Source organism: Triturus cristatus, chromosome 6 (genome assembly GCF_964204655.1).
Source record: "Triturus cristatus chromosome 6, aTriCri1.1, whole genome shotgun sequence".
NCBI lineage: Eukaryota > Metazoa > Chordata > Amphibia > Caudata > Salamandridae > Triturus > Triturus cristatus.
In genome coordinates, this window is record NC_140589.1 from 1,371,146,955 (window position 1) to 1,371,170,820 (window position 23,866).

General features: G+C 47.4%; 1 long non-coding RNA gene across 1 annotated transcript in view; it reads right to left on the reverse strand.

The window, feature by feature from the left end:
• Window positions 1-291: 291 nt before the first annotated feature.
• The window catches only part of LOC146821427 (uncharacterized), a 344,983-nt gene continuing 321,408 nt past the window's right edge, over window positions 292-23,866 (reverse strand). Inside the window, exon 3 of the long non-coding RNA XR_014963169.1 lies at window positions 292-1,647. This is a non-coding gene — a long non-coding RNA (uncharacterized LOC146821427). The remainder of the gene's footprint in view (window positions 1,648-23,866) is intronic.

A 23,866-nucleotide genomic window follows, 5' to 3' on the forward strand; every position in this document is an offset into this window, starting at 1 on the left:
AATCCTGTGGATAGAATCCCACTATGTGCTGGCAGTGCCCCCAAACCTGACATGTGTACAATATAGCCAACATGAACAAATAATAAAATGATAATGGTATTTCATCTAAAAACAACATCATTGCACCCACAAGTATCAGAGTCAGGAAGAACTGAAGTCCCTGTCACCCCTGTAAAAAATAGAATAAGTGAGACAAGCCATTGGCAGTGTTGAAGTGGCACACAGAGCATGTGGCACAGTAAACCATATACACACAGAAAAAACTTTATTTAGTAAGGACACTGACAAAACTGACAACAGGAGCAACTGTCTTTATTCACATATTGCACAGATAGGCACCAAGACTAGAGAAGAGCAAGGCACAACATGCACAGTATGTCCACGAGAAGCAGCACAGGCAAGGGGAAAACAGCAAGGCCAGTGACCAGTCCAAGGTGCAGAGTATGTCCATGAGAAGCTGCACAGGCAAGGGGAAAACAGCAAGACCAGTGGCCAGTCCAAGGTGCAGAGTATGTCCATGAGAAGCTGCACAGGTAAGGGGCACACAGCAGTGAACGACAAGGCCAGTGGGCAGGACAAAGTGCAGAGTGAGACCATGAGAAGCTGCACAGGCAAGGGGCACACAGCAGTGAACGACAAGGCCAGTGGGCAGGACAAAGTGCAGAGTGAGTCCATGAGAAGCTGCACAGGGAATGTGTGCGACTGTACCCTGCCATGGTCAGCAACACAATCAGGGGGTAACAATGGGCAGTACAGGCACCTCTGTGGGAGAGACAGGTGTGTGAGGGTGACTACCACTTAGACATGGCTGTCAGTCGGAATGGGAGCTGGCTGTGTGTCAGGGACAGTTGGAGCACTTGATCGGGAGAGAGAGGCCCAGCTGAGGTAAAATTATCAGTGACTTGGGAAGCCGGAGGGCTGCTTGAACCAGGTGGTGTGGTGGCACGTGGAGATGGAGTCATGCTGACGTGAGACACAGTGTGGGTGGAAGATTGTGGAGGGGTGCTTTTCCACTTCTTGGGGATGTTAAATGGCTTGCCTGACTTGGGATCAATGGGAAGTGGTGTGGACACAACAGGCACACTCACCACTAAAGCTGCATCAGATGCAGACGCTGGCCCTCCCTCTGGGGACATGCTGGATCCTTCGCCTGGCCTCGCCTTTGCCCCTCTATCCCCTGTTTCCCAGGTGGTCCCTTTACAGTGCCCTCCTTTCCCTGCTTCACTGGGCTTGGAATGGGAGTCGAGGTAGTCGAGGAGTCGAGGTAGTGGGTGAATCTGCCTTTGAGCCCATCTTATGTGTACCATTCTCAGTTGTTCTCAGTTGTTGTGGTGGAGTGGTCATCCTCTGGTACAGGGGGAGTTTTGCAGGCAGCACTGGTGGTGGTGATGTTGGTGGTGGTGATGGTGGTGGAGGAGGACGCATAGGCTGTAACAGCAGGGGTCTGCTGAGACGTTGGTATTGCAGCAGATGTGTCGGGGGACGATGGGGTCCTGGGACCTGTTGCTCCCTGGTACACCAGATGGGCCAGCTTCGAGCTCCTCGTCCAATGAATCCGGGGAGTCAACATCCGAGAGGTCATGTTCTGGGGGGGAGACTGGCTCTGCAGGTTGCTGGTGTTGTCCTCTACAGTGAGTTCTTGGTCACCTGTGGGTCAGATAGGAAATGGTCATTGCAGAGCACCCCGCAAGCTTTGTGTTGGCTGTGTATCATTCACTGTTTATACACCACACCGTTGACTAATCATCACATTGTTTTCTATGTGCACTACTGTGCCTCCTGACATGATGCTGTGCTACATGCATTACTTGTCCATGGTGGGAGGTGTCAATACATACCCTGCGCCACGTGCATAATTTGTGATCACAGGGACATGTTGCCATCTAGGGGCTAGCGAAACAAAGATTTCCTGTGAGGACTCTTTGTTGATTACTCTGCCCTGGCAGACGTTACATCTGGGCATGAACTGGCCATTGTCAGCTCATGCATACCTTTGTCTTGGCATGTGCATATCTTGATTCGTACCACAAACCATGCTTTCTTTGTTTTCATATCGTCCTTATTGCTCTGGCCCCATGGCACTTTCACATGTCATTAAGTGCTGTGCATGATTGTGTACAGACTTTCTTCTACATGTGCATTGGTGTGTCACACTTTGGTTGCTGTGACAGTTTTATTTGCTTAGCTGTCTGCACACTGTGAGTGGCAATAGGATCTGTGTGTATGTTTGGGCAATGAGAGTGCTGGTGTTGTCATATGGCACCATGCTTTTTGAGAAGACTGGCTGTGTGCACATACTGGCTTCTTACCTGTTATGTTTTCACATTTAGCTTTGTTTTGTGACACATCTGTGTGTGTGTGTGTGTGGTGGAGGCTTACATCCTGCTCAAGGGTGGGACAAGAAAGCATAATATGTCTACATGCCTACCTTGTTTGTAGTGAATGTATGGCTGTCACATGCATCTGGGTGAGATGAAGTGCTCCATCTTGATGACAAGGGGGCATGGTGGGAGTAGTAGTACAGGCCTCCCACCCACAAACACCCTCAATGGCAAGGTGGCTGCCTACCTGTCAGTTTGATGAGAGCAATGCTATGGCTGCCACATGCTTCTGGGTGGGGAGAGTGTTCCATCCTGCTGAGCTGTGGTACAAGGGGACATGGTGGGAGTTGTAGTGCAGGCCTACCACCCCCAAATACCCTCCATGGCAAGATGGCTACCTACCTGTTAGATGAAGGTGAACAATGCAATGGTTGCCACATGGTTCTGGGTGGGGATGTTGCGCCATCCTGCTCAGGGGTAGGACAGGGCTACCTGGTGGGAGTTGTAGTGCAGTCTTCCCACCCACAGACACCCCTCCCTGGGAAGATGGCTGCCTACCTGTCAGTTTGAAGGGAGCAATGCTATGGCTGCCACATGCTTCTGGGTGGGGGGAGTGTTCCATCCTGCTGAGCTGTGGGACAAGGCGGCCTGGTGGGAGTTGTAGTGCAGTCTTCCCACCCACAAACACCCTTCCTGTGAAGATGGCTGCCTGTTAGTTTGAAGAGAGCAATGCTATGGCTGCCACATGCTTTTGGGGGGAAGTGTTCCATCCTGCTGAGATGTGGTACAAGGGAGCATGGTGGGAATTGTTGTGCAGGTCTCCCACCCCAAACACCCTCCATGGCAAGATGGCTACCTACCTGTTAGATGAAAGTGAACAATGCAATGACTGCCACATGCTTCTGGGTGGGGGTGGTGCTTCATCCTGCTCAGGGGTGGGACAGGGCTACCTGGTGGGAGTTGTGGTGCAGTCTTCCCAACCACAAACACCATCCCTGTGAAGATGGCTACCTACGTGTTTCTCCTGCTGTCGCCCTTGGCTGCCCCTGGTCATACCTGGCTGACCTTGTTCCTCGTCACCTCGTAGCTGCTGCACTGTCCCTCCCCCCCTCCCGCCGCCGCGTTTCAGACCTTCGTGGTCGCAGCGTGGAGGGAGGGTGAGTGAGGACTACATCACCCAGACTCCCCGGGCCCACACCGGACACAGCGTCACCTGTCTAGCGCCCGGAGGCGCATTAAATACGACATCACTCCCAGCGTCACGGGATCGCGCGCGGGCAGTGCCGGGCTAAGCCCGGGCAAAGGGCGGGCCGTCTGAGGCCGTCCGAGGACGGAGGAGGCCGGGCTGGGCCACTCCCCTTTCGTGGACATACTGCCATCATCATTACACGTCAACGATAAGGTACTGTGCTACACCAAATCGCCTTTCTGGTAACCTGGGTTTTATCTGGCTTGCTGCAGTGGATTGTGATATTGCTTTCTGCTATTCACTTGGTTGTTGCCATACAGCTTGTGCTGTATCATCGCTGTTGGGATAAAGTTATGGGCAAAAGGAAAGCCGTTGAGGGAGGGCAGACGAGTACTGGTAAAAAGGTGAAAAAGTCCAAGAAGAACACTCATGCCGCCATGAACTGTGTCCTGACCAGAATAGAGGAGATAGTGCGTGACTGTGAGGATACGCTGCTTGATGAGCAAGCGGGGAACCAGACAGCTAAAGTCGCCCCTAAGATAAATGGCACAATACCAACTATGTTTCATACTCACCGCTCGACAAAACAACAAAGGTCTGACCCCGCCTCCGATATCTCCACCTCTGTCTTGCAACACACCTCTTCACAACCCACGGCTACTACTACCACGAATACTTTAGAAGTAGTTCCAGTAAACTCGGACACTGCTCTACAAGCCCTATTATGCACCAACAGGTTCGCCTCCCTCGACCCTGACCTGTCTTATCCTTCTAGCCAGGCCGCCGCACCTATAGCGGATTCTTTGACTTCTACCAGGTCTGATGTCGACAATTTCTCAGCGCTGTATGGCAGAGTTGTGAGACTAGAGGAGCTGGTGGCCGAACTAAGCAAGAGAGTGGAGAGTCTTACTAGGCACAAGGCCCCTCCCCCCACCTCCCTGGCCTCTCCATCTGCTCCTGGGACAGTTTTGCCTACGAAGAAGTCTGACTCATCAAAGACAATTCCCCTAAAAACTAATGTTGGTAATGTAAACATGGGCCCTCATAATAAGGGGAACATTTCCAGAGAAAATGACCAGCCTAAGTTACACCTAGATCTGCTGAGAAGCCCTGTACCATCAAGCTTAACCACTGTAGTTCCTCTTTCTAGATGCACTCTCAGCCCTCCTATATCTAGTCGAGACAACTCTGCATCTCATTCTCTAGTTCCTTTGTCAATCCCTTATCCTGTGTGCAGGGGCTTCTCTGTTTTCATGACTCATGCTCCAAAATTGAAATCACGCTATGACCCTGAAAGCAGTAAATCCCTGCATAACAAAGTTATACACTGGTTGAGATACGTAAGAGGATGTAGATCTATCATCGGAGAGGATATTACAAGGGTAACGAGGCTTTCACGGGCGGATGCTGGCACTGATTGTATAGAGATCACTTTCAGGGATCCTGTCTTAGCTGAAAACCTACTCCTGCTTGAGTATAGGACTTCACCACCAGCTCATTCTTCTATCCAGATTCGTAAGTTTCCTGTTTGGAATTCCCAGAGGGAGGGAGAGGACTCTGGCCTAAGACAAGTCGATTGACTACCCAATGCAACTACAGGTCCTCCCCTATATACACTCTCTCCCCACTTTGTTATGGGCCCATCCTCGAATAGCATTCCATCTCTTTACCCGCCCTCAAATGTTCGGGGTAAAGCTGCCGATAGCTTGGCAACCGATGTGAGCTGCCAAGTCAGTATGCCTGTAGCTATAGGGACCCCCTCCACGCCACCTTCCATGGGTGCTATTAAGTTGCTATCATGGAACACTGCAGGTCTAAGGAGGAACCTCACAGACCCTGTTTGGAGTGATTTCATTGACAAGTTCGATGTTATCCTCTTTCAGGAAACCTCCGGGCGCTAGACAGGTGACGCTGTGTCCGGTGTGGGCCCGGGGAGTCTGGGTGATGTAGTCCTCACTCACCCTCCCTCCACGCTGCGGCCACGAAGGTCTGAAACGCGGCGGCCGCCGCGCCTATAGCGGATTCTTTGACTTCTACCAGGTCTGATGTCGACAATTTCTCAGCGCTGTATGGCAGAGTTGTGAGACTAGAGGAGCTGGTGGCCGAACTAAGCAAGAGAGTGGAGAGTCTTACTAGGCACAAGGCCCCTCCCTCCACCTCCCTGGCCTCTCCATCTGCTCCTGGGACAGTCTTGCCTACGAAGAAGTCTGACTCATCAAAGACAATTCCCCTAAAAACTAATGTTGGTAATGTAAACATGGGCCCTCATAATAAGGGGAACATTTCCAGAGAAAATGACCAGCCTAAGTTACACCTAGATCTGCTGAGAAGCCCTGTACCATCAAGCTTAACCACTGTAGTTCCTCTTTCTAAATGCACTCTCAGCCCTCCTATATCTAGTCGAGACAACTCTGCATCTCATTCTCTAGTTCCTTTGTCAATCCCTTATCCTGTGTGCAGGGGCTTCTCTGTTTTCATGACTCATGCTCCAAAATTGAAATCACGCTATGACCCTGAAAGCAGTGAATCCCTGCATAACAAAGTTATACACTGGTTGAGATACGTAAGAGGATGTAGATCTATCATGAGAGAGGATATTACAAGGGTAAGGAGGCTTTCACGGGCGGATGCTGGCACTGATTGTATAGAGATCACTTTCAGGGATCCTGTCTTAGCTGAAAACCTACTCCTGCTTGAGTATAGGACTTCACCACCAGCTCATTCTTCTATCCAGATTCGTAAGTTTCCTGTTTGGAATTCCCAGAGGGAGGGAGAGGACTCTGGCCTAAGACAAGTCGATTGACTACCCAATGCAACTACAGGTCCTCCCCTATATACACTCTCTCCCCACTTTGTTATGGGCCCATCCTCGAATAGCATTCCATCTCTTTACCCGCCCTCAAATGTTCGGGGTAAAGCTGCCGATAGCTTGGCAACCGATGTGAGCTCCCAAGTCAGTATGCCTGTAGCTATAGGGACCCCCTCCACGCCACCTTCCATGGGTGCTATTAAGTTGCTATCATGGAACACTGCAGGTCTAAGGAGGAACCTCACAGACCCTGTTTGGAGTGATTTCATTGACAAGTTCGATGTTATCCTCTTTCAGGAAACCTCCGGGCGCTAGACAGGTGACGCTGTGTCCGGTGTGGGCCCGGGGAGTCTGGGTGATGTAGTCCTCACTCACCCTCCCTCCACGCTGCGGCCACGAAGGTCTGAAACGCGGCGGCCGCCGCGCCTATAGCGGATTCTTTGACTTCTACCAGGTCTGATGTCGACAATTTCTCAGCGCTGTATGGCAGAGTTGTGAGACTAGAGGAGCTGGTGGCCGAACTAAGCAAGAGAGTGGAGAGTCTTACTAGGCACAAGGCCCCTCCCTCCACCTCCCTGGCCTCTCCATCTGCTCCTGGGACAGTCTTGCCTACGAAGAAGTCTGACTCATCAAAGACAATTCCCCTAAAAACTAATGTTGGTAATGTAAACATGGGCCCTCATAATAAGGGGAACATTTCCAGAGAAAATGACCAGCCTAAGTTACACCTAGATCTGCTGAGAAGCCCTGTACCATCAAGCTTAACCACTGTAGTTCCTCTTTCTAAATGCACTCTCAGCCCTCCTATATCTAGTCGAGACAACTCTGCATCTCATTCTCTAGTTCCTTTGTCAATCCCTTATCCTGTGTGCAGGGGCTTCTCTGTTTTCATGACTCATGCTCCAAAATTGAAATCACGCTATGACCCTGAAAGCAGTGAATCCCTGCATAACAAAGTTATACACTGGTTGAGATACGTAAGAGGATGTAGATCTATCATGAGAGAGGATATTACAAGGGTAAGGAGGCTTTCATGGGCGGATGCTGGCACTGATTGTATAGAGATCACTTTCAGGGATCCTGTCTTAGCTGAAAACCTACTCCTGCTTGAGTATAGGACTTCACCACCAGCTCATTCTTCTATCCAGATTCGTAAGTTTCCTGTTTGGAATTCCCAGAGGGAGGGAGAGGACTCTGGCCTAAGACAAGTCGATTGACTACCCAATGCAACTACAGGTCCTCCCCTATATACACTCTCTCCCCACTTTGTTATGGGCCCATCCTCGAATAGCATTCCATCTCTTTACCCGCCCTCAAATGTTCGGGGTAAAGCTGCCGATAGCTTGGCAACCGATGTGAGCTCCCAAGACAGTATGCCTGTAGCTATAGCGACCCCCTCCACGCCACCTTCCATGGGTGCTATTAAGTTGCTATCATGGAACACTGCAGGTCTAAGGAGGAACCTCACAGACCCTGTTTGGAGTGATTTCATTGACAAGTTCGATGTTATCCTCTTTCAGGAAACCTGGAGTTTTGTCCCCCTGCATAGATCAGGGTTTTCTATCTTTTCCGTTCCAGCGATTAGGTCCACACGAGGTCGACCCTCTGGGGGTCTTTCAATTTGGATCAATATTAGTCTGAACTGGACAGTTAAGTGGCATCCAACTACATCTCATGACCTCTTGCTAATTTCTATTAAAGGGTCAGTCCATCAACTTCCCCTTGAAATATTTAACATTTATGCTAGGGGTACTCCCGGCGGACAAGTAAGTCCAACTGTCTCAGCTCTTGAGTCTGAACTCTCTGCAATCTCCCCTAAGGCGGGTGTCATAGTCGCCGGGGACCTAAACTGCACTTTTGAGCCCCTGAGCAGCGATGACATTCTGGGTATTGGTGATACTGACTCTAAACAGGGTATACCCCAAATAACTCTCCCACCATTGAAGAATTGGTCTAAAAGAGCAGTACAAATCAACGCTCTCACCTTGGAGTTTAACTTGAGGGCCACAAATGGCCGAACCCATTCAGATGGCCTGGGTGCCCCAACATTTACGAGAACCGGTGCCCCCTCACGTATTGATTATATCTTACTGAGTATAGAGATCTGGCCAGACCTGATTGATATGGTAGTGGTCGATAGGCCCGAGAGCGATCACAACCCCCTGTTTTTGCAACTCAGGAGGGGCCTGGCCACTACTTTTATCGAGCATCCGATTGAACAGAGGCCCGGGGCTAGAGAGGTCGCCCTCACAAATTGTAATAGACGTCTCAAGTGGCCCAGGGTGGCAAAGCGTGAGATGGACCTGGGTAAAATCAGAAGCTCAGTCGAAGATGGCATTGCAGCAATGGACTTACTCACTAGTTGCCACTCGAAGACCCTCCCCACCAATGACTTCCTAGAAGTCTACCAACAAACGATAGCAAGGGTTGGGAATTTCTTTGTGATACAGGAGAAGGGGGATCTAAAGCGGCACCCCCCAAAAACAGAAAACCCCTGGTTTTCACAAGACTGCAGGGTTATGAGACAGTCTCTATCTCAAGCCATTAAATCCAAGGACCAATTAGCCATTACTAATGCCCGGAAAATGTACTACAACACTATAAGGACGGCAAAGCGTATGTGGGATGAATCCCATTGGCAAGACTTAAAGGCCGCAGCCCTGCTAAAAGATTCATCCCCTTTTTGGAACGTCGTAAACACTAGTATGAGGGGTGGGGCTGATCCAATCCCGAACCATATAACGGGGTCCCAATGGTATTCACATTTTTCAAACCTTTATTCATCTAGGGAAAGAGTGGGCCACGGGGAGCAGGTGCCTGAATCGGAGTATCCGGAACCTTCTGAGCCGGAGCCCGATTTTGCTCTAATTGAGGTCCTCTCTGCAATAAATATGATTGCCCCTGGGAAAGCAGCTGGCCCTGACGGACTTCCAGGTGACCTACTACTCCACGAAAAAGACCTCTGGGCAGAATTCATTCTTCGGTTCCTTAAAAATTTAGCCCTAGGCTGTCCAATTCCGGACTCCTGGAAGGGGGCGGAGGTGGTGGCCATATACAAGAAAGGGGATAGAGGGGACCCTGCCAACTACAGACCGATTAGCTTAATCGATGTAATTCAACAAGTGGTTGGCAGAGTCCTCCTAACCAGGATTAAGGCCTGGATAGATGAGGAGGGTATTTTGAGTCACCTGCAGGCGGGCTTCAGGGAGGGAGTAGGCACTATTGACCAGGTCTTCAGATTTTGTACCATCTATTGGAAATCTGTGGTCATCGAAAAAGGCAGCCTTTACTTGGCATTTATTGATTTAAAAACAGCCTTTGACCTGGTCCCACAATCACAGCTGTGGCAGGTACTATACGACCTGGGTATCCCTCCCCTAACCCTGGACCTCCTCAAACGCCTCCACGTAGGCAACTTTGCCAAAGTCAGGTGGGGACCGCAGGGACAACTTACAGAGAGGATTTCAGTTGAGAAAGGAGTGCGACAGGGTTGTGTCATGGCCCCGACCCTGTTCTCTCTCTATATAAATGGTGTGGCAGACTATTTGAGAGGCGACAGGGTCGATGCCCCAACCCTGTGCGGGGAAAAAATATCTACCCTGCTCTTTGCTGATGACACTCTCTTGATTTCGAAAAGCCCTATGGGCTTACAAACACTTTTGTCCCGTTTTTCCCAGTTTTGTGACATCAGGGGGCTGAAAATAAACACATCAAAAACCAAGCTGATGGCGCTCTCTCCCTCAAAAAACTTCAGGAATAACATCAACCTCAACGGCATCACACTTGAGCTAGTGGACGCTTTCGATTACCTTGGAGTGAGGGTCAATAACAAGCTCAAATGGGCTCCCCATCTTTCTAAAATGCTCCTTGCCCACAAAAGAGCTGCAGGGGCAATATCGAAACATCAGAGGCTCTCACACAGTAGGCCAATAGCGGCGGCCGTTAAGGTTTACGAGGGGAAGGCAACTGTGGGGTTTTGAAAACTTGACAGAGTTACTTAGATCTGAGAACAAGTTCTTCAGAGACTTAGTCTCGCTTCCCCTGTCCACCCCACTAGTTCCACTCTGTAGCGACTTTGGCAGACAAAACATCAGCAACGTGGCCAGGCTGCGTCCCATTTTATTCTGGTCGAGGATCAGAAGGTCCCCCGAACTCCACCACTATGCCTCAGCCCTGGATGAGTTATTAAATCTGGGAGAAGATCATAAGATCCCCTGGGTAATGAATTTGAAAAAACAACTGCAGAAGATTGGTTTGGAAGAAGCCTGGGTGACCCAGGTCCCACCCCCCAAACTAATGCTAAATTTTTTTTATTGGGATTGGGTTATGGCCGAAAATTTAAGAAGTCAGGAGGGTGTCCTCACTGTGCGTTTTTTGGACATGAAACCGGCTCCCAATCTGGAGCCCTTTTTGGATTTTATTGAATCGCCTCATGACAGATCACTATATCTTAAACTGCGGTATGGTACTCTCCCTCTTTATGATTTTCAATCTAGTTGGAGCAAGGCAATCACGTACCGAACAGGTTGCCCCGGTTGTGCCTCGCCCACAGAGTCTATTGGCCACTTTATGTTTGCCTGCCAGGCGTACAGGCAACCCAGATTAAGGTGGCTTAAACCTGTCTGCAAAAATCTGGGTATAAGGTCTGCAAGGGTGGCACTGCGCATTTTGACATATGAAACATCTGTCCCAAGTGTAATCTGTGGGACCGCCAAATACCTGGGTTGGGCCTGGAGGTTAAGACGCAGGCTGCTCAAGGTGCACCATTTATAAGTATACCATCCACCTCCTTGAATTTGCAACCTATTCTGTTTACATTATTAATGATAGAGGATATGTGAATATAATATGTGCATATATGACATTTTTTATCCTTTTTAACTTTGTATGAACTGAAGTCGCTTGTTGTAGTATGGTTGTTTTTAAACTGGTTTTTATACACATTGTGCTGAACTTTTATGACATTTTGTCTATGTCGAATAAAGTACTACAACAACAACAGGTACCTACCTGTCAGTTTGAAGGGAGCAATGCTATGGCTGCCACATGCTTCTGGGTGGGGGGAGTGTTCCATCCTGCTGAGCTGTGGGACAAGGGGGCCTGGTGGGAGTTGTAGTGCAGTCTTCCCACCCACAAACATGCTCCCTCTGAAGATGGCTGCCTAACTTTTAGTTTGAAGAGAGGAATGCTATGGCTGCCCATGCTTCTGGGGGGGTGAGTGTTCCATCCTGCTGAGCTATGGTACAAGGGGACATGGTGGGAGTTGTAGTGCAGGCCTCCCACCCCCAAACACCCTCCATGGCACGATGGCTACCTACCTGTTAGGTGAAAGTAAACAATGCAATGGCTGCCACATGCTTCTGGGTGGGGGTGGTGCTTCATCCTGCTCAGGGATGGGACAGGGCTACCTGGTGGGAGTTGTGGTGCAGTCTTCCCACCCACAAACACCATCCCTGTGAAGATGGCTACCTACCTGTCAGTTTGAAGGGAGCAATGCTATGGCTGCCACACGCTTCTGCGTGGGGGGAGTGTTCCATCCTGCTGAGCTGTGGGACAAGGGGGCCTGGTGGGAGTTGTAGTTCAGTCTTCCCACCCACAAACACGCTCCCTGTGAAGATGGCTGCCTAACTGTTAGTTTGAAGAGAGCAATGCTATGGCTGCCACATGCTTCTGGGGGGGAGTGTTCCATCCTGCTGAGCTATGGTACAAAGGAGCAGGGTGGGAGTTTTAGTGCAGGCCTCCCACCACCAAACACACTCCATGGCAGGATGGCTACCTACCTGTTAGATGAAGGTGAACAATGCAATGGCTGCCACATGCTTCTGGGTGGGAATGTTGCGCCATCCTGCTCAGGGGTAGGACAGGGCTACCTGGTGGGAGTTGTAGTGCAGTCTTCCCACCCACAGACACCCCTCCCTGGGAAGATGGCTGCCTACCTGTTGGTTTGTTTGGGGAGATACAATGGCTTCCGACTGCTTCGGGGGGAGTTCTCCATCTTGATGGGATGGGGGACATGGGTGCATGGTGGGATTAGTAGTGCATGACTCCCACCCACAAACAGTACGACCCTGGTTACTGGCTACCTACCTGTGGCCTTGTTGTGAGTTTTTTCTGTCGACCGCCATATTTGTCACGGAGCGTTCGCAGCGGTGGCTATGCTGCTGCTCTTCCGCCGGCTCTCCCATTCTTCACTGTTTGTTACCGCGGCGGTCGGAAACAGCGGAAACGTACCGCGGGACCATCGGGGATATCCTAATTTTCCGTGCGGTGTCTCCGCTGTCCTGACTTTGGTTTGATTTTGTTACGCTGTGAAACCGACCGCCATGGACAGGTTTTGGCCATCTCCGCCCGCTACGGGCGTTTTTTCTTTGCCTTGTTCCGCCACGGTTGGTGTTTTTGGGCGGTCATTCCTAATTTGGCTGCCGGTTTTTCCCCGGTACCGACGGGCGGTTGATTTCTGCTTCCATGGCGGTCGGGTGATTTTCCGACCGCCATGCTCATAGACCCCTTAATGTCCCTGTTGGCGGTCTGAGTACGACTACTTGACCCCAAACAATAGCACCTGTCATCTGTTTCTGTGTAAGTTGGCTACATACAGTCCCTGTTGGAAATGACCATCTTTTGTGTGGTATTACTATTCCCCTAGATTTTTGCTTTCATTATCCTTTCCTTTTGCTGAACTCATTTTTAATGGCTTTATTCCTCTGCACACTTCACTCCTGCAAACCAGTGGTAAAATGCTTGTGCTCTCCCTTCCAAATATGTCAAAATGTCATGCATCTGATTGGTACCTGTGATTTACTTGTACGTGTTTACTAGATGGCCCCCTCATGTATCCAGGGCATCTAAATAAAATGCTACCAGGGGGTTGTAGCACTCTTTGTGCCATCCACTAAAGTAGTACTGCAAAATATTTCTCAGGCCTGCCATTGCAGCCTGTGTGTGCAGATTTGAAACTGCCATTTTACTTGTCAAAATAAACCCTTTGTTAGGCCGAATACTCCTTTTTTGTTACCTATAAATCACCCCTAAGTTAGGCCCTGAAGGCTCATAGGGCACGATGCATGGTATTTAAAGAGTAGGACATGGTAGGGCAGGGTGCACAGTATTTAAAAGTAGGACGTGTGTACTTATGTTGTATTTTCCTGGCAGTGAAAAATCCCCAAAGTGCAACACCCTGTGATTCTGGGCAAATCACTCTCCCCATGCCCATGGACATTGCCTTGATACCCTCAGGTGATAAGCTATGCTATGTAAATCTACAAACTATAACTTACGATTGGCGAGCAGCAGAATAATTGTTTTTCCACCCGCTTGAATTGTTATTTTAAATCCTCTTTACTAGTAATGTCAGCTTTTTACTTATTATTTTGAAAAATTCACTTTAAAAAAGTGTGCCTGTCTGCAAGTTTCCAAGGTGACATGACTGTAAATTGCTCTCCTGTAGCATGATGTGTATTCCTTCCAGACAGTGGACAAAAGACTTGGGTTTGGGGAAGTGTGTTCCTCTCTTGAACAGGATGGCCTGAGGGGGGTGTAACTAGCCACTTCTTGAGCTTAAAAGGGTAGCCTGCAGGTGATACCCAGCTGGAGCCAGACCTTGGGGAAGGAAAGAACCAGTTTAGGGTTAGAAAAAGGTGGTGTTCCCCACCAACAGGCTGGCACTGGTCATAAAAGTGGTGACCCCAGAACCCAACATTGGAACACTCTTTTACTTGAGAAGATTTATTAGAAGGACTGCCCTGCTGTTTGAAGAAGGAAGACTGGACCTGCAACTGGACCTGCTTGTCTTGATCCCTGGACCCCAGAACTGACTCCAAGGATCAGTTGACTCACCTCCTGTTCGAGCTACAGGGACATGACAAACTTCCAGTGGCCTCTTCTGCTTTCCAGCTGACCAGACCCAACTGGATCGGGTCTGGATTTTTCTGATGGTCTCTGTGGGGGTGAGTTCTGACTGCCCGAGTACTGCCCTCAAAGTCCTGGATGCTCGACTGGACTCAGAGTGTACTCCTCCCTGCTCAATGGAACGTTTCAACGGAAATGAACACAACACAGCACACACTAACACAGGGCCTTTCATCGCAGAACATTGCAGCTCCTGATTGGCAGCTTTATCAGATCCAATGCAGAAGACACAGGAGAACTCAAAGGCCTCGCATTGTAGCACTTCACAGTCTGTGAGCAGCGGCCTAAGCATGTTTGACTCAGAATGACACAGAAACTTGCATTACAGAACCGCACAGCTCCTGATCAGTGAATCAATGGACCCAATGCGACTCAAGGTGAGCCTTGCATAGCAGTCCCTGCACTGAGGATAGAAGGTACAACTCCCAGTTGGCCGAATCTGATCCTATATTTGGCCCTAACTCCATCGCAGTCAGCCTGAACTTGTGACTTTTTCCAGGTCCAGCATCACCAGATACCCACGTTTGGCACTATTTTTACCTTAAATTTTAATAACTCAGAACTCTATTGATTGGATTTTTATCAGTTTGGTGTCATTTTATTTATTATAATATTGTCCGTTTTTAAAAAATTGGTTTGAGGTTCTTCTTGTGTTGTGTTTGCATTTTATTACTGTTTGAGTGCTACAAAATACTTTACACATTGCCTCTAAGTTAAGCCTGACTGCTGTTGTGCCATGCCACCAGAGGGTTGAACACAGGTTTATTTAGTGACTTTTGTGATTCACCCTGACAAAGATTGTGATTGTTCTTTGAAATAGGTTCTCTCCCCTTCAACAAATAACCAAATTGCTTACAATCACCAATTCTCCCAACTTTTCTTGTAATTGATTTGCATTCACATTTTGTGTGTCTGTCTATGGGGTGTATCCTGCTACCACCCTGGAATACTCATTGAAGCCATTATGACTCCACTAAGTGTGGTAATTCACCATAGAACCATGATAAATATCCTGGATAACCTATATGAATTGTCTTCCTTTTATACAGTACTTGTTTTGCAGGAGTTGATTAGATTATATTTGCCGAAGTGTACAATAGCAGACTCAGCTGGAATAAAAACTACCAATGAGTAAAATATTTCAAAATGATAAGCTGAACTCCCTGAGACTGCTAGAATGAGTTCAGCCCCAGTAGCAGAAAACCCTTGTGCTATTAAATGATTAAATAATAGACCCTCAAAATCTTCCCTTATCCGGACAGACCTTTCTGCAATTTCAACACCAGATTAGGAGCGCGATTGAAAGAACAATCAAATTATGGGGAAATCCTTTTGCAAGTTAAGTACATAACAAACCCTCAATCAGGATGTTCCGATCTGAAATAGGGTAGAAAACCACTAATGCAATGGGCATTTGTGGCCATTTCTGCATAAATAATAATTGGCAAGTACTTCTGTGTATCCCCCTGAGGATACTCAGATAACCAGCCCCATGTTGTGTACCATGTTACATTTATACAAAGATTATGCCAACACAACACAGTAGATAATTCAAGGCCCGTTGGAAAGCGTGGGTATGGACCAACCTGGAGCTGAAGTAATGGAAAAAGTATGTCCCACAAACCTGCCACAAACTACCTGGAGATAGTGTGCATCACACACATAACATTGCCAGAAACAATCAGGCATGTTTATGTATTGTTATTGTGAGCTCTGGCAACCTTTCACGAGAAGTGTATGCTTGCACAGGAACTCAACACCTACTTTTAAGACATTGTGCCTGATTTAGATCTTGGCAGATGGTTTACTCCATCACAACGGTGAGGGAAATCCCGTCCATGAAATATAAATCTCATTAGAACATTGGAATGTTGGGAGCTCCATTGTAGACAATGGAGCGCTCCCTGCTTCTACGTGCCAGTAAAGGCCCGCAGAGCAACATTCCAATGTTTTACAAAGGCTTCTCAGAGCTCGAGGGGATTTAAATCCCCTCGAGCTTAGAGAGGCTTTTGTTTAATTTCTTAAAACATTCTGTCCTCTAGTGGCAGAATGTTCTAATAGCATTATAGCCCTTCATAGCAGGGCTATACAAGCTATTAAAGTCCCGGTCCCTTGTTAAAGTCCCTCGCCTTCGGCTCGGGCCTTTAACGCGGGAGCAGGCCTTTAATAGCCGGTATAGCCCGCTACGACGGGCTATAAGGCTATATTATATCCGCTGGGATTAATATTTCAGCAGATGTGATATCCGTCACCATTGTGACAGATTGACCTTTCCTCCAAGATCTAAATCAGGCCCTTTATTGTAAGCCTATTTTAGAGAGGAATAGATGAAATAAAATAATTGTAAAAATCAGTAAAACTATAGTGAAAGTGTAAGCAAAGAATGTAGATATTATGAAAATCAGCAACACGTTATATGCAGTGCATTTTTTTTGTGTTCAAAATATTCTATTGGAATTTCTTAATGAACAATAGAAATAGACATACAAAAAGAGTATTATTAAGCTATAATATCTAATGCAATACGTACATCACCATATTCTCATATTCATTTCAATAGATAATAAAATAGTCATATTCCTATAAAACTAAAAAGAGGGAGGGGGGTAGGGTAACATCCAATAACAAAATTGTTGTTTGAGCTGTAAATAGAGCTACTATAACATATCGATTAATATAAGAAATGCAATAAGGGGAACATGCAATAAATATACCATTAAGATGAAAAATAAATATATATGCAGTGCATTTTTTAAGAATCCTTACCACCCTAACCTTTCAGGATCACATGTATCCCCATAATAATCATCAGTATTTCGATCAACATACACTTTTATAACTGTACTTCATTTATGTTTGTTCAGTTTGTAGGTCGGTCTGCAAGACAAGGTCACATTATGTACCTACTGGAAAAGATGCCATGGGACACATCTCCAGATGGCCTCTACTGGCTCTACTCAGAGTCGGTCAGCTCTGCTGTCTGGAATGTCGTTGAAGTCTTGCTCTCTCACAGAGAGGGCTGGAACAGCAGTTAAATAATGTCTTAGCCATTTATTTTAAGAAAAATAAATCTTGTGATTATAGAATTGTATGGAATGCCTCATTCCCAGTTTATTATTAATATATTTCTGTTTATTCCAAAATAAAGCAATCCAAATAAATACTGCGAGGAATAAAGTAAAGATGTTTTCTTTGTTTCGTTATTCTTTTTATTTTTTTCCAATGGTCACACTTACATCCATGCTCCAAATATAAGTCCTTCAATATATAGTCACTCCAGATAGGTAAGTTGGAGTAAAGCCAACAAGTGTTTCACCCCTTAAATGACACGCAAACCTTAAAGCCCTGTTACCCTTGGGGGATCCTTACAGAAAGCAAACTACAGCCTACTTTCTTTACGGCATTGTTTATTGGCATTGGCAGGAATTACAAACCAAAAGAAAGTTCCAGACATAAAACAACCAAAGAAAAAATAACATTCCACTCAGGCGTTTACCAAACAGCCACACAAATCAGCACTGTTCACAACAATACAAGAAAAAAGCCCGACATCAGGCCATCCAAGTGGCGACACTGCAGTATGCGAGCTGTGATCATTCCAGAATCATGGGCGTTCCCTTCCACCAACTCCTAGACAATGATAACCAAAAATATCAGTCAGCATATTCCTGAGAGGCAACATGTTCAGCATTTCCCTCCGAGTCCTGTTGTGCCAGCTGGTACGCCACTAGCGGAGCCCAGATGTCCTTAGAGAGAACGTATCAGCATCAGCCTCCCAATAGGTGGCAATATACCGCATCCTGTAACCAGTGGGCCACCTGGGGCTTAAGACACCGACCCCAATAGATGGCCACCCAAAGCTTAGCCAACAACAACCGTATAGCAATACGTTTGCATGCTTTAGTGGGGGCATCCTTGACATAACCAAGCACTGCAATCAATGGGGTCCATTCAAGCTCATAGTTCGTGAACAACGTAATGGTACCAAAAACTTTGGTACAGAAGCACACAACTCTAGAGCACTCCCATGCCAATTGCAAGAAGGTAGCAATAGGCGCAATGCCAACAATGCGACTCTTTGAGTAAACCCATCCCACGTAGCTGCACTGGTGTACGGTACAGCCAATGCAATTATTTAAAATGAATAAGACCTAGCTATAATTTGGGGATAGGGCCCAGCGCTGGGAGCAACAATAATGCAATTGATCCTCACTGACAGGGGAAGCCAAATCAGCTGCACAGGCATCTCGCGCAAGAGACATACTGAGTGGCACAGCTTCCTGCATCACAGTGTAGAGGCGAGGGATGAGCTGGCATGATGATGAGATGGTAAGAAGCACCTCCAATGTGCGGAGGGTCGGAGGGGCCTCTGGGAATGTGCAATGTATGGCGCACAGGTCTGCCCCCAGCTGATGGATGGGCACAAGAGAAGTAAAAATCCATGACTGGGGCACAGACCACACCCTCCTCAATGTGTTAGCACCTCCCATGCCCCCCAAGGCTGCCTTCTAGGCCAGACTAAAGTTACAAGGAGAGAGTTGAGGCGTCGACGAAAATGAACCATCAGTGGAAGTGGGAGATTGATAAAAAAGAATTGAAATTTGGGTAGTATCATCATTTTGGCGAATGCGATCCTCCCAATAAGGAACAGCAGCATCCTAATCCATGTAGACACTCAGCCCTCCAGCCAGGTCATCAACCAGCCCCAGATTTCATGCCAAAGGTTATCCATCATTGGACTGAGCCGAAGCCCCAGGTATTTAATCGGGTCAACCAGCCACATCAAGGGAAACTCTGACTCAACGGCCTGCGTAGCATCTGTGAGCGGGAATATTATAGAGCTCAGGCAGCTGTAAGAAATGCCAGCAAAGCCTCTGAAATGTATTATCTCCTGTATGAGTGGATCTAGGTTAGATTGAGGGTCCCAGTCATACAAGATGATGTCGTCTGCATACATTGAGACCAATATCCGCCCAGGGGTGAATGCAAGTCCACAGTGCGCATGATGCTGCAGCAATCGAGCAGCTAAAGGCTCTATCGTGACTACAAAAAAGAGGTGCAATAGTGACAGCCCTGCCTCATCCCCCGCGTGACCTCAAAGGAAGGACTGAGTGCCCCGTTAAGCCGCAGTCGAGCCACGGGCTGTGCAATTTTATTAGATGCGAAAGGGTACCAACAATGGCGGGAATAGCAGGAAGGTGGAAAAGATAAGGTCACTCAAGTGAATTGAATGCCTTAGTGGCGTCTAATAGCACCACCGCCACACCAAGGTGAGGACTGTGCGAGTGGACTAGGGCAAAAAAAGTTCCCAAATTGTGCGCCGTTGAATGGCCAGGTAAAAAGCCGGATTGGTCTGGATGAGCAATAGTCAGTAATAAGGGAAGAAGTCAGGAGGCAGCTAGCTTTGCCTGTATTTTATAATCAAGGTTGTTCATCGAAAAAAGTCAGTATGAGGCGAAGCACTGTGCATCTTTCTCAGGCTTCAGGATGGTAACAACAAGTGACGTCCTAAGAGAAGGTGGAAAATCGCTGTACGGCAGGGAGTCTTCATACATAAGAGATGGGGCAAGGAGAGGAGCATATTCTTTCTAGAAAGCTGTGGTGAGGCCATCCAAGCTCAGTGCCTTATCTCCGGCATACCACCAATGGTCTGGTTTACCTCCTCCACAGTAAAAGGTTCATTGAGGTTCTGGCAATGCTCATCCTCCAGCCACAGCAGCTGTCCAGATAGAAAGTCAGAGTGGACATGTCTGGCAGTGAGGATGTGGTGTTTAAAGTAGAATAAAAATTGGTCATTACATGCTGAATAGCTTCGACCCCCACGTGGACAGTTTGTTGATCATCCACTAACTCTACAATGTGGCCGCTAGCCCAAGGTTTGTGCAGCAGGCCAACCAGAGTCTTACTTGCAGTATTGCCTTCCCCATATCGCTGAGTGCAGGCCTCCCTTCCAAGATATTGCATTTCGCGAGCCACCGCTAAACCATTTTCTAGGAGCTTACACCGGATGGCCACAAGAATAGTAGCATTGTTAGTGGTAAACAATTGGATCACCAAAGCCCTAATGTCCTATTCTAAGCGCGCAGGCTCTCTTCTCAGCACCTTAAGACCCTCTGCCTGCTTAGCAATGAATGCTCCCCTTATCACTACCTTAATTGCCTCCCAAAAGCGTGGATGGGGACTCTATGGACTACTTATTCTGCTCTATGTATTCTACTATGCTCATCCAGATTTCCACCCTGAAGATCTGATCCTAAAGGGTGTTAGGGGGAAGCCTCCAAGTGAAGGCTAGCGAGAAAAGCTCCAGAGGGGCAAACTCCAACAGGACGGGGCATGATCTGATTGTGTCCAGGGGAGGTGTGTGACCTCAGCCGTCCAAATGACTATGTCTTTAGTGACCAGCCGCTAGTCAATTCAAAGCCATGTACTGTTCGTTGGCACTATAAATATGCCCTCAGTGCTAGAAATGTGTTTGGTAGGCCAGATATCAATAAGGTAATTCTCTGCCATAAGAGTTGATTACTGGGCTGCAGTTCCAGGATGTGGGCCTCTGGATTTGCTAGATCTATCCTCACTTGCATGTAAAACTACATTGAAATCTCCTCTCCACAACACAGCCCCGGTGCTCATTGTGCGGGCCAAATGCCATACCTCAACATAGAAAGCAAGGTCATCGCCCTGTTGGCCGTACATCGATACTAATATCAGGGGATGCCCCAGCAGTGTGCCAACCAGAATGATGTACTTGGCCTGTGAATCACATAGTACTTGAATAATTTGCCTAGGTATGCCCCTAAGAATAAGTCTAGCCACCCCGCATGCATAATTGGAGTAGTAGGATACATGTGACTCGGCAGTCCAGCAGGTGCAAGCGCACCAGGGTCGATTGAGTCAAATGTATCTCCTGTAATAGGCAGATATCAATATGGTGTTGCAACAGATATGCTAGTATATGCTGTGACTTGCAACGATCATCATGCCCCGGTATTCCCGGTAATCAGATGCATCAAGACCAATGGAATCATATAATTGCGCAGGTGGCTTATCGTACAGTGAACAAGTGTGGCAGTGTATTGCTGAGCGGTGATAAGAAGAAAAAATGAAGCAGAGCATTAAACATAGCACAGTAGTGCCAACTAAGGTCCTCCACCCACTTCACCCCCCCAATAGAGCCAAATTCCCACATCCCTCCCAGCATGGAAAAAAGCAGAGCCCCACACTTAGACAGTGTAGGGAAACATCCCCAAAGGGGCGACAAGAGATGCCAACGTAGAACCCCACCATATAATGACTGAGTGACCAGGACAAGTAGGTGATAGAGCATCCTGGGATAGAGAGACAGTTGCCACCACAGCCCACCGGACAAAACAGTCATAGCGAATCAGTCAGGCTGAGGTCAGCCAGAAGGGAATATCCGCTAGGTGGGCCCTTCACCACTTACATGCAAGAGTACACTCTGACTCACACTTCCAACAGAAGAGAGGAGTTGGCCTAACGGCTAGGGCGGTCAACCTCAAAACTGGGGAACCGGATTCGAGTCACGGCAAGGAAGCACAACATCCTGTGATTCCGGGCAAATCACTTATTCTCCCGTGCCTAACAAAAATGAATGTGTCCTCATGTAACGCAACTGGTGCTCTTGTAAAGCGCTCTGTTTGATACCTTCGGGTCAAGTTAGTGCTATATAAATCTATGTAAAAAAAGAGAGCAGCACGGATGGTCCCAGAAGATTAGTCATTGTTACTAAGGCGGTCCCTGCCAGATGAAGGGGCAGGTTTGGTGGTAGGGAAGTCCATGCTGGAGATAAATCTGGTGGCAGCCTTGGAGTCCGTGAAATGGCACGTCTTCCTGCAGTGTTGGACTTGCAAATTGGCTGGGTAGAGCAAGGAATAAGTGGCGCAATCTTTTTGCAATGAGCATTTCACAGTTAGGAACTTATGCCGGGCAGCCAGTATGGTCAGCTTAAAGTCAATGAAGAAGGAGATGGTATTCCCTTGGTACTGGTGGGGCCGGCACTCTATGGTAAGGCGCAGCACTTTGTCACTGTCCCTATAATTCAAGAGACAACCCACTATTTGGCACGCTAATGCTCCAGGGGGCGGACGCATGCCAAAGAACCTGTGCGCCCTCTCAACAGTGAGCATGGAGGAGAGATCCTCTCCAAACAGGGATTGCAGCATGGTGTTGGAGGGTAATTTCTACCCCAGATGTCACCACACAAATGTGCTTTCTAAAATAATAAGACACACGTGTGAAATGTAGGAAGTGAGTCAAGAGTGGCACCATTGTTTTAAAAAAACAATTTAAACAATAAATGTCAAAGAGATGCATCTTTAGTCAGAAGTAATTCTGGGCAATCAAGTAAGTAACAAGTGTTGGAGACTCATTTTAGATGAAGAGCAAAAACATGCAATCTAGTAAGTTTTAAAATCAAGGCAATGCAAAGGAAAGAGAGAGAGAGGGAGTGAAAATAAATTTCAAAATAGAGTAAGCATTACAACCTCAGCAAAAAATGCTAGATATGACGGTTAAGTAGGAGCACACACGCTTTGTGACCCAAGGGTTCACTGTGCGAGGTGGTCCGTCGAATGGACAGCGGGCAGCTCATTTATATTATTTTAATGAGGAATTGCTGACCACAAGTCGTGATTAAAACAGATGTTTGATCGTAAATCATAAAAAAATGTAAACATTTCTCAAAAACAATTTACGCCACTTCTCTGAAATTTATAAGAAAGCAGAAGATTACAAAATGATGTAGGTCATTTATTTGGTCAGGTTGCTGTCTTAATTTCTAAGGCTAGCAGAAAAACATCAAATGTGAGGAAATGCTATGTTCCAGCTAGCCCCCACCCGATTCATACCCCATCTTGTCCCTCTAACGGATGTTTCTTGTTTTTGCTACATCATCATGATGTGCAGGAAAGATGTGCACATTGAGGGCAGTGGCGGGCAGTGGGGGCTTGGTGACCTTGTTTACCAAAAAGACTGTGGCTGGGATTCATGTCCTTGGCAGTAGAGATGTCTATAATCTTATTAGGGAGGCATAAGGCCTACCAATTTCAGTGAATGTTTTAAGACAGTATGAGCAATTTAGCAAACTCCTACACATTTGGCTGGCAGGGCCATTTAAGACTCTCATGCTTCAGATGTAGGACATAAATAGCTAATGTATTATATGGTAAGTCTAGACCCTGCTTCAATGGTCTCAAAGTAAGTCTCCATCCATTCCATTGCTATTGGTTCAGGGATGCCTAAGAGTGCGCAACATTATTGGGACATGACCACACTTTTTGGTCTTCATTTTTGTTTTTAATGGCCTCAAGCACTTTTTCAATCCAGAGTGACTGTTCACCAGCAGCAGACTGTGTGTCCTCGACGTCCCTGAGTTGGTCAATGCTCTCTTTAGGTGTATCAACGTTTTCTTCAAGGCGATCAAAGAGGTCAGTGAGGAGGTCAATCCTCGAGTCAATGGTCTATAAGCTATGGTTTAGTTCTTGGAACATTGAACAAATGTCTGGTGCATTCCTAGAGCCCTCACAGTCCATAGTGTCTGTATCGTGGACTTCAGGGCCCTGTTCCACTGAGCGTGCAGAGTGGTGCAACTCAAAATAGAGTTTGGATTGTTTATTGTTGTGC